Here is a 15418-nt window from a genome sequence, read left to right on the forward strand (position 1 = left end):
TATGATTTTATACTTCATTTTATAAAGTTCTTTTGTTTTCTTTTGATACTGTTTTCTTGAAAATATTAAAAAAAAGAATAAACGCTTTTCAGTTATATAACATAGGCTTGTCTGTATACAAATTTAAAAGTAATGAAATTGGAAATTCAATTTCTAAGATGTATTTGTTTTCTTTAACATATCTTTTGATGTTGTAACTTTATTGATGCAGGTTATTTATTTTTTTTTGTGTTATATGAAAGGTTAAAAATAAAAAATATTTCTCTTATTTAACAGTATGTTAAATTTTGGGCTACAAAAAAGTAAGCATAGAATTATGATTTTTGTAACTTTTACTTAAGCTTTGATTTTTGAATTAAGCTTACTGAATTATTTTATTGTAGAAAGATCCTGCATAAACAGGATAAAAATAAAGTATCGCAATAGTAATACATTAGTATTACTATATAAATTGAGTCGGATAAATAATAGTACTTGCGGTTGTAAGGATAGGCTAATATCCAAGATAAACTTCATTATGATTTTGCGAACATCCACAAAATTCCTTTTTTCCTTAGATAAATAGTATTTAAATATTAATCGGTTAGTTCTGGTAAAAATGTTTCATTGTTTCATAATAATTTCTCAGTTTTTCAGATATAATTAAAGGATTGTGTTTTTATATTATGTTCGTTGTCATATCTATAATTTATAAAGACAGTCGTTAACTGTTTATATAATTTATTGTTGATTTTTGTTCTCAAGGGATTCATTCCATTTATTTTAGAAGGATGAGCTTCATTAAAATTTACTCCATCCCATTTTGTTAACATCCTCTTCAGTTGCAGTAGCCTAAAGCTCGTATAACATCCAAGATTAATGATTTCATAATAAAGGTATCCTTTAAGAACCTCTAATTTTCATCCTTATAATAAAAAATTTGAAACTTCTTTGAATCTTTCTGGCAATTTATTTTGAATTTATAATCGTAAACAGAATGTCTTATTTTAGAATTAAATTTATTGTTATTTTTGTCGGTTCAATCGAATACATTAATTTTTGTATAAACCATTTCAGTAATATTATTTATAAATAACATTTTAGTACGTATTTATCTTCTTTGAATTCGGTTTTATCAAAAATAAACATTTATTCAGTTTTAGGGTAAATAATTTCGTTGTATTTACACAAGATAATTTAAATTTTTTGTACTATTAAAATAATATTTTTTTTTTTTTTTAAAACAATTGGTAATTATGTAATTATAAAATACAAACATAAATGTACACATTTGCAAACTTGCAATTGCGGACATACGTATGCAGGTTGTTACAGTAAACTGGAATATAAATAATATTATTGTTTTAATAATGTAAAATTATTGTTTATTAATTATTATTATTGTTTTAATATATACAGAATGAGTCTCGAAAAATATAACAAATATTCAGCATATATTCTACTGATACAAATAAAGAAGAAAGTTCATACAATTGTATGTTCGAAAACGCTTCGTTACCGAGTGTCGGCTGATTTCTGGCCCTTCTGTAAAATTAAGCCAGACTGTAATTCTTGACACCAAATTAATGGGTAAATATATTTATTTTATATGAAATAAATATGAAAAAGTGAAAAAAAGATAGGTCCCAGAACTCAATTTTTAATAGTTTTCGAGAAATCTAGGCTAAAAGACAAAAGATTCGGGTCGTAAAACACATTATTTTATGTTTGATGTAAAATAATTTTGTAAATTGGTTGTAAACTCATAAAAGTTTTAAACAAAACTTGTAGAGAATTTGATTTTGAATAAAATTGTATGAAATAAAGTTCACAGAATTTAAAGTTAAGTTTTGCAAAAACAAAATATTTCAAAACGTGAAAGTTTTTAATAGATATATCGGCTTTCCTATTCTGATTAGAGAGTTACTGAAGAAGTCTCTGAGGACGGTTGATGATAAGTGTAATTTGCCAAATTGCAGGATAAGTATCAGGTCTGTAAATAAAGTAATGAGACTGGTTCAGAATAACTTTTTATTTACAATTTATTATACATGAACTCTATCACTTTCGAAATACCTTCTTTGTGAAGCCAAGAAACGCTTTAGACAGTTTTCCCACTCATCATAGCAGTGTTGGGACTCAGAATTTCGAATATTCTTCGGATGGTCGATTTCTTTTGTTATGTGTTCTACTGTCCAAAATGGTGTTTTTTGAGGTGAGTTTTTAAATTCCAGAACAGAAAAAAGTCTCAGGGACTCAAGTCAGGTGATTGAGGAACTACAGGAATGTTTTTCTTTGGAAAAACTTCATTAATTGCAAGTGAGGTGTGATATGGTGGATTACCATGAGCAGCATCCAGTTGTTTTTTTATGGCTGGTCTCTGGCGGATAACTGCGCAGTCTTTCAAGAATTTGTCGGTAACCATATTGATTTACAGTCTTTCTTGGAGACAAAAACTCTTATGGACAATGTCATTACTATCGAAGAAACAGATTAGCATGGTTTTGATTTTTGATTTGCTCATTTTTGCTTTTTAGGGACGTGGTGAATTTCAAGTGTGCACTCCTTTCTCTTTCGTTTTGTTTCTCGATCATACTCAAATATCTAAGATTCATCAAAGTAATAATATTTTTTTGAAGATAAGGGTTAGTGTCAATTCGGTTTAGAAGATCGTGGCACACTTCCACTCTTTTGTTTTTTTGTTCAAGTGAGTTTTTTGGACCAATTTTACACAAATATTTTTCATGCCCAATTCGTTTGTCAAAATTTGATGGACTTTAGTATGGTTCAAATTCAATTGTTCACAATAATTGTGACAGTTAATAGTCAGTCATACCGTATCAAGTCTTTGATTTGCTCAAAATTGTCGTAATTTTTGATATTGACGTTCTTCCAGAGAGTGGATCTTCCGCAATTGATTTTCGGCCATATGAAAATGCTATTAACCACCTAAAAACTTTGGTATGTCACAGACGGTTATCTCCATACGCCCTTTTCAATTTTGTAAAATTGTGTTCACCGAGTTTAACACAAAACTTGATTGCACAACGTTGGTCGTTATTAATATCACTAATTTTTGTAATGCACAACAAAAACTTGTTTCACGAAAAGTTTCTCTACGTCTCACGTGGCAACTACAGACTAAAAATATTAATACTTAATATTAATCAGCTGTTCATATAACATATGTTTACTCTTAAGTTTACAGTGTTGCCACTTTGGCTGCAAAAAATCTAGTCTTATTACTTTATATACATCTTCGTGTATATATATATATGCCGGTGTGTGTGCGTGCGTGTGTGTGTGTGTGTGTGTGTGTGTGTGTGTGTGTGTGTGTGTGTGTGTGTGTGTGTGTGTGTGTGTGTGTGTGTGTGTGTGTGTGTGTGTGTGTGTGTGTGTGTGTGTGTGTGTGTGTGTGTGTGTGTGTGAATATAATATGTCATTTTTGAGCAATCTTAGTGGAAAAAAATGATTTTTGAACCATATTAAACCTCGTTCCTTTTTTTGTTATTCGTAACAGGTTTAACTTATTTTATTGAATTCCTACGCGTTACAAGAAATTACGTATTTAAATAAACAGTATTTTCATCTATTTTCGTGTTAGTGCAGTTTCAAGTTTCCGTTAAGAGATTAAAATAAAAAAATATAGTTTAAATATACTTAATATATAGTTTATTAGTCTTTTAAAGTGTTTATAACATTTTTCCAACAGCTTGTTTAAAATGGGGGCTCTCTAAGAATAAACTGTTATTTCGGATAGCGATAAAATACAGTTGATTTAATTTTTCTTGACCTATGTGTTTTAAAAATACTGTAATGTTATATCATTTATTGTAGTTTCAGTTATGAAGTATGTAGTAATGTAGGATGAAAAAATATTATAAATGTAAGAAAAAATTGTATTAACTGCTGAAAATCTCTCCTTCTGTTTTAGAAGAATACAGTTATTTTACAGTGATGTAAAGCAAAAGAATTTTACAGATGTATTAAGAAAGTGTTAACGAATAGATGAGCAGTGGTTCTGTTAGCAGCTATCTAAAGTACATATTATTTGCGCTGCTAATAGTGCAATGGAGGGGAGAGAACGTTATCGATATCAAAAAGCCAATCGCTGATTAAGCAATCCATCTTCGTCCTTAGCGTAGACTAAGGTTTCTAAACTTACGTACTCGTATGCGTATTCTGCACTTATCAAAAGCATATCTCACCGTTTTTATAATAAATGGTGGAGGTTTCTTTTATTTTTTAATGGAAACTTCTTCCTTCCAACTTGCACTTATCGTAAGTTAATTACGATAAGTGCAACTTTTTCGTGTTGTAACAGGTCGTTAAAACCAGTACTTATGTGAAATAAAAGTTTCCGTCTAATAGCCAATATATAAACCAAATGTAGAAAAATATTCATAAATATTCTTTAACCATAAATAAAATTGTTTTTTATTAAGTTGGTGTAGTTCAGCATACGTTGTTTGTATAAACGATTAACTAAGATGTAGAACATTCAGCAGCAAAAACAAATTTCATTTATTACGTAATTTACCGTAATTGGTACGGATTTTCTTTAATTAAATACATTTTTTTCTCTATATTTATAAGAATAGCGAATTGTAAGACTGACTTTTTTCCACATGGTTTTCGCGTAATGTAATTCTTTAAAGAAAAGTTTTTTCTTTCGTGACGAATACTCCAGTATATTATTATTTCCTTCTAAACAAAATACATTAACCATTATGATTCCAAAACCGCTGAACCGATTTCATAAAATACAATTTTTCTAAGTCATGTGAATGATACTATGTAATTTTTTTTTAAATTGTAATGTGATGAAAATATATGGCAACTAGAATTTCGGTTGACGAAATTATATTTTCAATTACAGTTAAAGTTATGAACTGGAGTTTGGAGGTAATTAATTATGCACCAAACAATACTTGGTCCAGTTATAATTAAAATGTATTTTTTAATTTATGAGCGTTTTCTCTCTTTAAATTTATTTTCCAGTAGCCGTGTTGCAGAGTCATTTCTTTATATTGTATATTTTAATGATTTATGTAAAATGTTTCTCATTATTATCTGTACGTAATTGCATCGACATTCCCAAAAATGATTTTTTACTTTCCCGGAGAATATAGCAGGAATAGATTTATTAAAGGGGAAAAGTATGATGTTATGTAAAAAATGGAGCATCGGGTTTTTGCAAATCTTTACATTTTAGGGTCAAACTACTTCGTCTAGAACAAAAAACATTTGTTCATATGTGCGTACGTATGCGCGTATGTGTGTCGCACAACTATTGGCTTTAAATCTCAGTATTGATCAAACCGATTTTCTTCATATTTGGCTTAAATATACCTGTATATTAGGCACTAATCAAATTAATATTCTTAAAAATTATTAAGGAAGTAGGGGAGGTCATGAAAAATTGATTTCAGGTTTTCAGAGGCATATTAGAAAACATTTTATTAAAGATAGTTTATTCGTAAATTCTTGTATAAATAATCAAAAAATTTTTTCTTCAAAAACATTTAAGCCACACCACTTAAAATTTAAATATATGTTTTTGTTCTTTTGTTCTATCTCCCTTCGGTTTAAATTTTTTTTAAAACTCTTTAAAAGTTTGTACTTCATACGTAGGGCTATCAAGAAATATTTTTTTTTATTATAGTGCCTGGATCTAAATACAGAAACTTTTTTTTTTATTTTAGCCTTTGTTTAAGGGTTGTTAGATTTAAAGAAAACTTTACTCTAGCAAATGTATTAAGCTTAACATTATTAGAAAACCTTATTAACATTTTTAGAAAACCTTTTCTTGAAATTTATTCCCTCTCTAAAAAATATATATTATGTTTTTTATTTATTTTTTGGCTCTAACCCTTTTAATTTTTATTATTAAAAAACAATTTAAAATATTTTTATTCATCACTTAAAGGGCTATCAAAACAAAAATAAGTTTATTACCTGTATTTTCTTCCGAACCCAAAATGAGAAGAATTTTTTTTTTTTATTACTTTCATAAAAGTTACATTTTTCAATATTTTAAAACATTTCTCTATTAAATTAGTTTTTTTTTTAAAGTATCATTTCTTTATAAATAATTTTTTCCTAAATTTTCCTCAGTAAGGAAGCCCCTAAAGTAAACGTTTGTTGTTCAAAATTTGGGAAATTTAATGCTTAAAATTTAATTTTGTAATCATGACTTGACCAGTGGTAGCTGGGAAAGTTATTTAATACTTTTCCATCTTTTTTTTAAATTTAAAAGTGAACAACAGACGAACCAAATATTTTATTTTTAAAAAAATAGTTTTATTTCGCTGAAGCATACTTTTTTTAATAACAAAACTAAATAATTTATGACGAGTAATTATATTAAAAAATTAATGATAACGTCAAATAAATAAAAATAATCATTAATTAATTAATTAAATAATCATTAATTTCCGTAATTTTCAAAAATATCAATGTAATGAAATAAATAAGGACGTGTTGTGACTATTCTAAAAGCTTTAAATTTTTAACCACTATCACTTTCACCCCTGTTCACAGTTTCTTGTTTTCAACCATTGTCCAAATTGGAGTACTTGTGATGCACCTTAAGTCGTTGTTACCAATACTTACTGTTCTTGCATGCTGCACCGAACACCGACTCGTAGAACTACTGACGATGTCCGCTGGTCCCCGGCAGTATTTATAACTTCTGGCCTGCAGAACCAGTACCTTTTAATTACTCAAACGCAATAATTTTTAGGCTCCGCGCTTTCTACTCTTTTATCTAACACCTTTTTACGGTTCGGTAATCTGTGGAGACTGCATTGCCGAAGGTATGGATTCCCATGCAGTCGTGAGGTGTAGTGGCATCTCGACGATGGTAGTAAGTGAAAGTAAATGTCACGCGAGACTCTGCGATGGAGCTGACTTGGAATGGAGGTCTGTCTGCCTCTCCCTGGTAGAACAGACCGGAGTCCATAAATAACCAAGTCACGGGTATGAATTGAAAGTTGAGTTCACTAAGAGAACTAGGAATAAATTTCATTGTTGCAACATTTTTGTTGGTATGTTATTCATTCAATTGCCTCGAATATCATGAGACATTTACGTACAAATTGGCCCTGTAAAGTGTAGAACTAGGCGCAGGGTTCGTGCTTCCGCAAACTCGGTTAAATAGTTCATAGGGCAACGATGTAGGACATTCAAGATGTTCGGTTGAGGCCTGCAGAGAAGGCAAAAGTTGAGTTAAAAAATCACCGATGCAAATGTCTACCGGGGCATTTACATCGGTGGTATCCCAACGAGGATTAGCTTATTGTTATGAGATGTAAAAAATTAGATGGCGAAAGACGATCCCGTTAAAGCCCATCAGTGCTAGGAACAGGAGGGGTGGTGTGGCGACCGGAAGCGACAACTCGTAGGAGTTGTCTTCTCCTACGGGGTTGGGGTTGGTAATCCTTCTGGTGCTTTTGGAGGTGCCATTGTCTGTATTATAAAGAACAAATTGTTAAACGGACCCGTTATTCTAAAAAAAGGATGTCTTTTGGCTTCTTCTAGATTCTTCTTTCTTTATTTTCTCTCTCTTTCTTTTTTCTGGTTACACTGGCCCGGTTGTAATATATTTAGAAATAGAAAAAACGAATCTAGTCGTATGAATTACAAATTAAAAGGCAAAATATGTAGTTCATTTAATATTAGCATGCAAAATGGTAAAAAATATTGAGGCTTTGTTTTATTTTTTAGATAATTTTTTTTAATGTTGTTATTTTTGGTGAACTTTCTATGAGTACGTGGTTTACCTCGAATGGACGTATAAAATGAGTACTAATACGTAATTTGTAACTGGACTATCAATAGGTGAAAGTATTTAATTTTATTCCACAACTCACGATAATCTGTGATTAGTTTGAGGATTTCATTTTAGCTTCACCAAAGCTAAAAAGGTAATGGTAATTGCATTCAACGGTAAACAGTTTTTTTTCAATCTACTGTTGTTGATACATTACATTAATATAATGAATATCACAAGGAACAGGAACGGTTCACGTGTTGTTCTATTCTATATGCTGTCGTGATGTGTTACTGCAATAGTGAATTTCATTAGGGTTTGATGGTCTGTCTCTTACTTGGATAGAATTCAGATAAATTGTCGATTAAACTTAGTTGATACGGATAAGTAAAAAAATAAGTAAATTTAAAAAAAATTGCTTGGTGTTTATGCAAATAAATAAATCTTCTGACTTTGGTTTAATTTTTTTTTACTTTATTGTTGCATTTATTATCTACCTTTTACATTTTGCGTCTGGTATTATTAATAACATTCTTGTAGTTGATGATTAACTCGTCAATATAAAATAAGGATGGAATTACACGATAAAAATGTTCGGGAATGGAATCTAGAACTTTCTCGATATTGACGCTAGAGGAACAACTATTATGGCAAACAACAGGATGATTTAATCGTAATTTTATTTCGTTTAATTATTAAATTTAATACCGTTAACAATTATAATTATTAGTTCTTATTTCTAAAGTAAATTTTCTATACAATAAATACAGATTTTGAAGTTTATATTATGTTTTCTTCTGTAAAATGAATTTTTAAATACGATAGCAATTAATAAATATAAAAGGAATTGATAACAGTTGTAAACATCTTACTGACAAGACATTTTTCATTTAACGTTGACTTTTTTTAACTATTGACAATCAACTGTTATAAACATAATAATTTTAAATTTTATTTTCATTTTAATTTCCTAGCTCAGTTATAAAATTCATCATTAATCAGTGATCCCTGATGATGAGGAATAATCCGAAAGCGTTTGGATAGTCAATATTCACAATTGTTGGTAAGTGGATACTTTATGTTTACATAAATTGTATAATACTAAACTGTGCCAGATGTTAAGAAAATTTAACCAAAAGCAATTAAGCTTAGAGAATGAAATATGTTTTACGCTTAATTCTAACCGTATATTTGTTCAGCATTTTAGTCAGATATGTGTTTGTGTTATGACGTAAGTATGTTTATTAAATATGTGTTTGTGCGTGAATGTGTTAGTCTTGTATTTAGATCGAGCAACGATAATAGATCATTATTATACCTCATGCCTCACACCTAATACCTTGTCATAGATGTTGATATATGAGGCCGTTTGTCGGCGAGTACTGATTAGTACTACGTTCGACAGGCTTTCAAACTTGTCAAAAAAAGCTTTCGCTGAGTTTGAAATAGATGGTAAAAAATCAGTGTCGGTATAACCAACTCATCATACCATATTATGTGCTTCGTTTTAATATTAGGGCCCTGTCATCACCCAAAAATTTTCATAAATTTATTTGCACCATACTATTAAAAATGCAGGACCTTAAAGAATTCTTGTGAATAAACTATACACATACGTATAAATATATATTATTACAAACTAATAATAAATATATTGTTATCCAGATATTAAATAAATTTTACCCAATTCTCTCTTTTGACATTAAAGTAAAACATATATATATATATATATATATATAAGTATAAATTACTTTTGTTATATTTAGCACATACTAGCAGACCCGGCAATGGATCGCTATTGCTAGATTTGAGTATATATATATATAAATTAAATGAACACAACTGAAAATTTGATAAAACATTAACAAAATGAACATTACGGAACTTCACAAAATTTAACCTTTACCTTTTTTACCCCTTTTCCCTTTTCTACCTTTCCTTTTTTCCCTTTCCCTCTTTTCCTTTTACCATTTTCATTTTTACTATATTCCCCTTCCCTTTCTCACTTTCCTCATTTACTCCCTTTCACCTCTTTCCATGATTTTTCTTTCCCTTATTTCCCTCTCGCCCTTCATCTTTCTTTCCCTCTTTTCTGTTTTCTATTTTTCCCATCTTCCTTTTTACCTTTTTTAATCTTTCCCTTTTCTCTGCTCGTAAATCGGTCCATTAGTTTTTTAGTCTATAGCGGACACATATCGGAAATATTGAAATGGAATCGTAAAATATTTATTATAGCGTGTGTTGCTTTTACGTCCAACAGATAGAGCTGTTTTTCAAAAAAACATGTTTTTATCTGTCATAGGTGTAAAAATCTTAGGTATACGAATAGTAAGTATGTAAAAACACGCGCGTATTCGAATGAAACGTTGTATCAAAATTTCAAAGCAGTCTGTGAAGAACTTTCGGAGATTTAAGATTTTGAACAAACGAACATTTACATTTTTATTTATTTAGATATATTCCCTCATACAATTTAACAAACAAATTTACAAAAGATCACTCTTACTTAAGCAGAAATCCCTAATTTAGATTTGATAACCATCTCGTTGTCGAGATACAAATCTAGCACACTGAAAACAACTTTGATATCTTTTCTACTGTCGTATTAAAACGTTTAAATTATGCGGCTAGAACCAGTATCATAATGGTCATTACGAAAAAAAATTTCATTAAGATACAGATGTTCAAACAATCAAAAGCCTACTCTTTTTAATAACCAATAAGAAGTGGGTATTTTTTAATAAATCAGTTGTTTTTTACGTTGATTTTAATTCGATTTAATAGTTGGAAAAGCAGAGGTTAATTTTAATGTACTTCTAAGGGTAACTAAGTTACTATATTATACCCTTTATTCTTTTGTTAATTTTGTCGGATTCTGAGGACGAAATTTCTGTCTTTAACACCAATCGACATTAAAGAAAACATAGAAATTATGGCTAATAACCTGTTTCCATAAAAATGTGTTACTAATGTATTTTTTGAAAAATTAAAAAGCAATATTCCGTAAACAATGTATTCTGTCATCAATTAAAGTTAATAATCCCAATATTTACTCAGCCGTAGAAAAAATACGGTAGGCAACTCTCTATGATGACCATTAATGCATTATCTCACAAGTGGCTATCATTTTATATAAAAGGACCAAATTTTAACGCACTTGAACATTATGAAATATACGTATAAACAAACTTATAACAAAAAAAAACAAGGATACACTAAATGTACCGACACACGTCAAATCTAACAAGTTTTAATTACGTAAGCTACTTAAATACGTATCTGTTTATTTAAAAAAAAAACCATTAAGGTTAATATACCTTTGGCCGGTATGATAACAGCTGCACCAGTAATTGATGATCGCAATAACGGCTAAAGTAAGTCGATAGAAGCTTTTTATTTGTATAATGTAGCTTGGTGTTTCGTTAAAATTTTAACTATACATTTAAATTTTATTATTTTGTTACATATGGTATATACGCTTTCTTTTCAAGAAGGAAGCGCCGTGAATTTTTGTTCTTTACTGTACATAAAACTGTTACGGAGTTTCATCAAGCCATATCATTCTTATTCATCTAGTTAGAAAAGATACGGCCAGTATCATTATTCGTTGTAGGAAGATAATGTTAATACCGGTTTATACATACAAATTATGGATGGTCTTTAAGATGTGAAGTGAAATCATAACAAAATTGTTATTGTAACAACGTTGTCATTCTATAATTTCTTTTTTTTATTATTAAAAATGTAAAAAAAAAAATTAAATTTTGCTGGTAATTTTTGAAATACTATTTAAGTCTTTAGAAATTAAAGTTGTTTCAAAATAAAAATTTCATTTCATTTGAATTAGTTAACCCATGTTGTAGAAAGACCATGTTGTATAACGGACCAGGACAACGGATTTATTCCGATTAAAAAGAAAGAAAGAGAAAATAATAATGAAAAGAGGAATCCAGGAAGAACTAAAAGTGATTCTTTTTTCAGAGTAATAGGTATGTTTAAAAATCTGTTCTTTGTAATACAGACAATAGTACCTCCAAAAACTGTTGTTCAACCAGAGGGGTTTCCGGATCGGAATTTATAGAAAAACCGTTAGGGCGTTGACGATGAAAATGATTACGCTTCAACAATTACAGGGATGAGGAAGGTACTGGTTCTACAGGACATGGAATACAAATACAGCCAGGGATCAGAGCAGAGAGTCAGTAATTCAGCGAGGCTGTGTACGGCGCCGTTGTACAAGCGATAACAGTCAGTAGTTTGGCGTCCGTTTTCGGCGCATTCGTGTTCAGTAAGCGTGTGGTAACTATGATTGAAGAGTACGTTACGAGCGTTCCATTATGGACAGTGGTTGAATACAAGTTTTCGGTGAGTTATTGGTAAGCAGTACTGAAAGTGAATGAATTCTACTCATTCATAATATGAACGATAGTTCTATTGTAAATAGTAAAAATAATATTTACACAAAGTGAATTGTACCAGTTTTAAACTGTTGTATGTTATCTTGTTAATGTTATCAGTTATTTTAACATTTTAGTAAATTTCACTGTATTCTGATTTTTATAATTTAATTGTTATTAAACAAATCTTATCTTTTTTTTTGAATTACTATTTTGTTTGAGGTTATATATACGTAATACCACGATTATTATTATTATTATTTTAGTTATTTATTTTATTTATATGTCTTAGGGTAATAAATTGTATTTATAAGAGATTTTTACGTTTGTTAGTCTCTCAATATTCTTGTTGAACTGAGAATACGCGATAATACTTTCTTTTTTTTTAATGTATATCCAAGCTTATTCACGATCAGTGCATCAATTTGGATGTTTTTTATTTTACATGAAAAGTTCTATTGATTCCAAACTGTGACGCTTCTTCCGGCTATTATTTCTGGAAAACATTTTTTTTAAACTATTCCCGTAGAGGATTTGAGATATTATATTATTTTTATTACTTAATTTTAGATGTTTTTTTTTTTTTATTATTATTTTACACTAAAATATGAAGGACATGAAAAAATCGTTTGATACATGCACAAGTTATTAAAAAAAAAAAAAAAAGTTATAATTTAATGAGAAAGAGGGAAGGCGTATAAATTGAATTTGAAGCAGATAACGTAAGATCTCTTTAAAATATGTAATTATTTAGAAGTGTTTATACTTAGCATAAAATTAAAAAATATTTACATTTTTTATTTATAGCGTTATGATGTAAAAGCAGAAAACGTTATAATATTCGAAATATTTAACTCGCGAATTTAAAAAAAAAAAATTTTTAAAGCAAGATGAAAAAGATAATTTTACTTTTTTTGGCATCATAACTCTAGAGCTATCCTGCAAGAAGGAAAGTATAGTAATCCGTCAAAAAATAGGGTATGGATTTTTTTCATCTCTCGACGTTTCATTACTCAGAGACCTTTACAAAATAAAATGTGGAGGCTAATACTCGTACGTACGTGTGTTGGCCTGTTTGAAGTTTATTAACTTTGGATGGATAAACATTTTAATGAAATTTTTTAAACAGAAACTCGTACATTTGCGGCAATATATTTTTAAAATTTTGGGTTCAATATTTTCGGGAAGGTAGGTGGTTTTTTAGTATCAATATTCTATAAAAATTTACTAACATAATCTCACTTTATATTAAGTTCAGTACATACATACATGCATGCTTATCTTAACATTAAAAAAAAAAATATTCCAAAAACAAAATTTCCCTTCCCCAAAAATTGATAAAAGCTATTTATTTATTTCATATTTTTAACAAATCTTTTTATGTTTTTTTTGGCATAGTATTGGTGAAAGTGATCCCCAAAAAATACTTCGGGAACAATATTAGGGGTGAGGGAGCCGATCAAAATTTAAGAATATAGATTTTCAAATTTTTTTTCTGTTTATTTAAACATATAATGATAATTTTACAATAAATCTAAATCATTAATTATCCCCCCTCCCAAACAAAAAAAAATCTTAGGTAACCTTTTCATAACCCACCGGGTTGGTCTAGTGGTTAACGCGTCTTCCCAAATCAGCTGATTTGGAAGTCGAGAGTTACAGCGTTCAAGTCCTAGTAAAGCCAGATATTTTTACATGGATTTGAATACTAGATCGTGGATACGGGTGTTCTTTAGTGGTTGGGTTTCAATTAACCACACATCTCAGGAATGGTCGAACTGAGAATGTACAAGACTACACTTCATTTACACTCATACATATTCCTCATTCATCCTCTGAAGAATTATCTAAACGGTAGTTACCGGAGGCTAAACAGGAAAAAGAAAGAAAAGGTATATTTTTCATGTTTTATTATTTTTCCACTATAAAAATTGTCGTCGAATGGCTTCGACGGTTCGTAATTCATAACCTTGTGGTGGCTCTGAAAAGGACCGTTTTTTGCGTTAACACTGAGAAGAGCTGTTGGGTCCGGAAGCTGGTCTCTGTCGAAGTCGGGGAGTAGCGGTTCGTCCATTGAAGTCTGACCGGGCTTTCCTTCAACGGCAGTTGGGTCCCCCCTACAGCGTGGCAGTGGTGGTCCCCAGAGCCTCGCAGTGTCGAGTCGGCGTCGGTCGTCCTTTGCCGGCGCGGCCGAGGCGGTTCTTTCCGAGCGATCCCATGCTGGACCGGGTACTGCTGCTGACTCCACCGGCCAGGGTGATTGAAGCCCGACGAGTTGGAGCGGGAAGGTAGCGTCCGCGTCCAGCGGCTCCCTCGGCGGGCCGGTCAGGCCTGCTGCACAGGCGGGGATGTTGTATCCGATGGTAGGTCCAACGTTGAGCCGGCCAGGGAACTTCTTCTGTCTTCTTCCATCTTCTTCTTCTTCTCCAGGTGGTAGTCGACGATGAATTGCAAATTCACTCTCCTGCACGCTGTTTTACTGGAGCTTGAGAGTGGTGGGGCTGCAAAATCGCTATAGTGGGGGAGAACTCCGTGGTCATCTGCGCGGCGGTAGTGATGCTTGTAACAGGGCGTCCGTATGCTGTGCGTAGTTCTCAACTGAGTTGCTATACCGTGTTTCGCCGCCGATATTAAATTAGGCATATATATGGTAACAAAATACAAATAGCCAATGCCAAGAAAGTCTTACAACTTTGTTGTCAGAATGTTTCCTTTTCCAATAATTTTTTTTTATTCTTGTGTCGTTTGATTATTTTAGATCTATCCATTTTATTTTTCTGGTACTATTAGAATATTGTAATGATATTATACTAAATTAGTTAAGCAATTACGTAATCGTTCTAAGAAAACACTTTCCACATTTTCGTTTTTTTTTAAGCGTAATAGGCCATGAAACCTTAAGAAATGAAAAAATGGGGTAAATTCTAAGCCTTCATTTGTATTTTGGTGTAAAAGTCGGTAATATATCTAGACAAAATTTCATATAATTTGATAGATAAAATTTTAGTACGAGTTTTGAGCCCTTCTAAAAATTTCAAAAATTTTCCCGAAACTCTCCATAAGCAAAAATAACTGTATTTTTTTTTCAAAACCTTTAAGAACTTCTTTCATATTTATTCTTATTTTATTTTAAATTTACTGTGTTTGTTTGTTTAAAGAACTGATTAAATTACGTTTTGAAGTTAGGGTCTCCAAAAGGGTAAAAAAAGTTGGAACGGTTTAAATCCAGACACGAAGACCTAGTAATTCAACATTTTTAATCTTTGCA

Source organism: Lycorma delicatula, chromosome 9 (assembly GCF_047948215.1).
Source record: "Lycorma delicatula isolate Av1 chromosome 9, ASM4794821v1, whole genome shotgun sequence".
Taxonomy (NCBI): domain Eukaryota; kingdom Metazoa; phylum Arthropoda; class Insecta; order Hemiptera; family Fulgoridae; genus Lycorma; species Lycorma delicatula.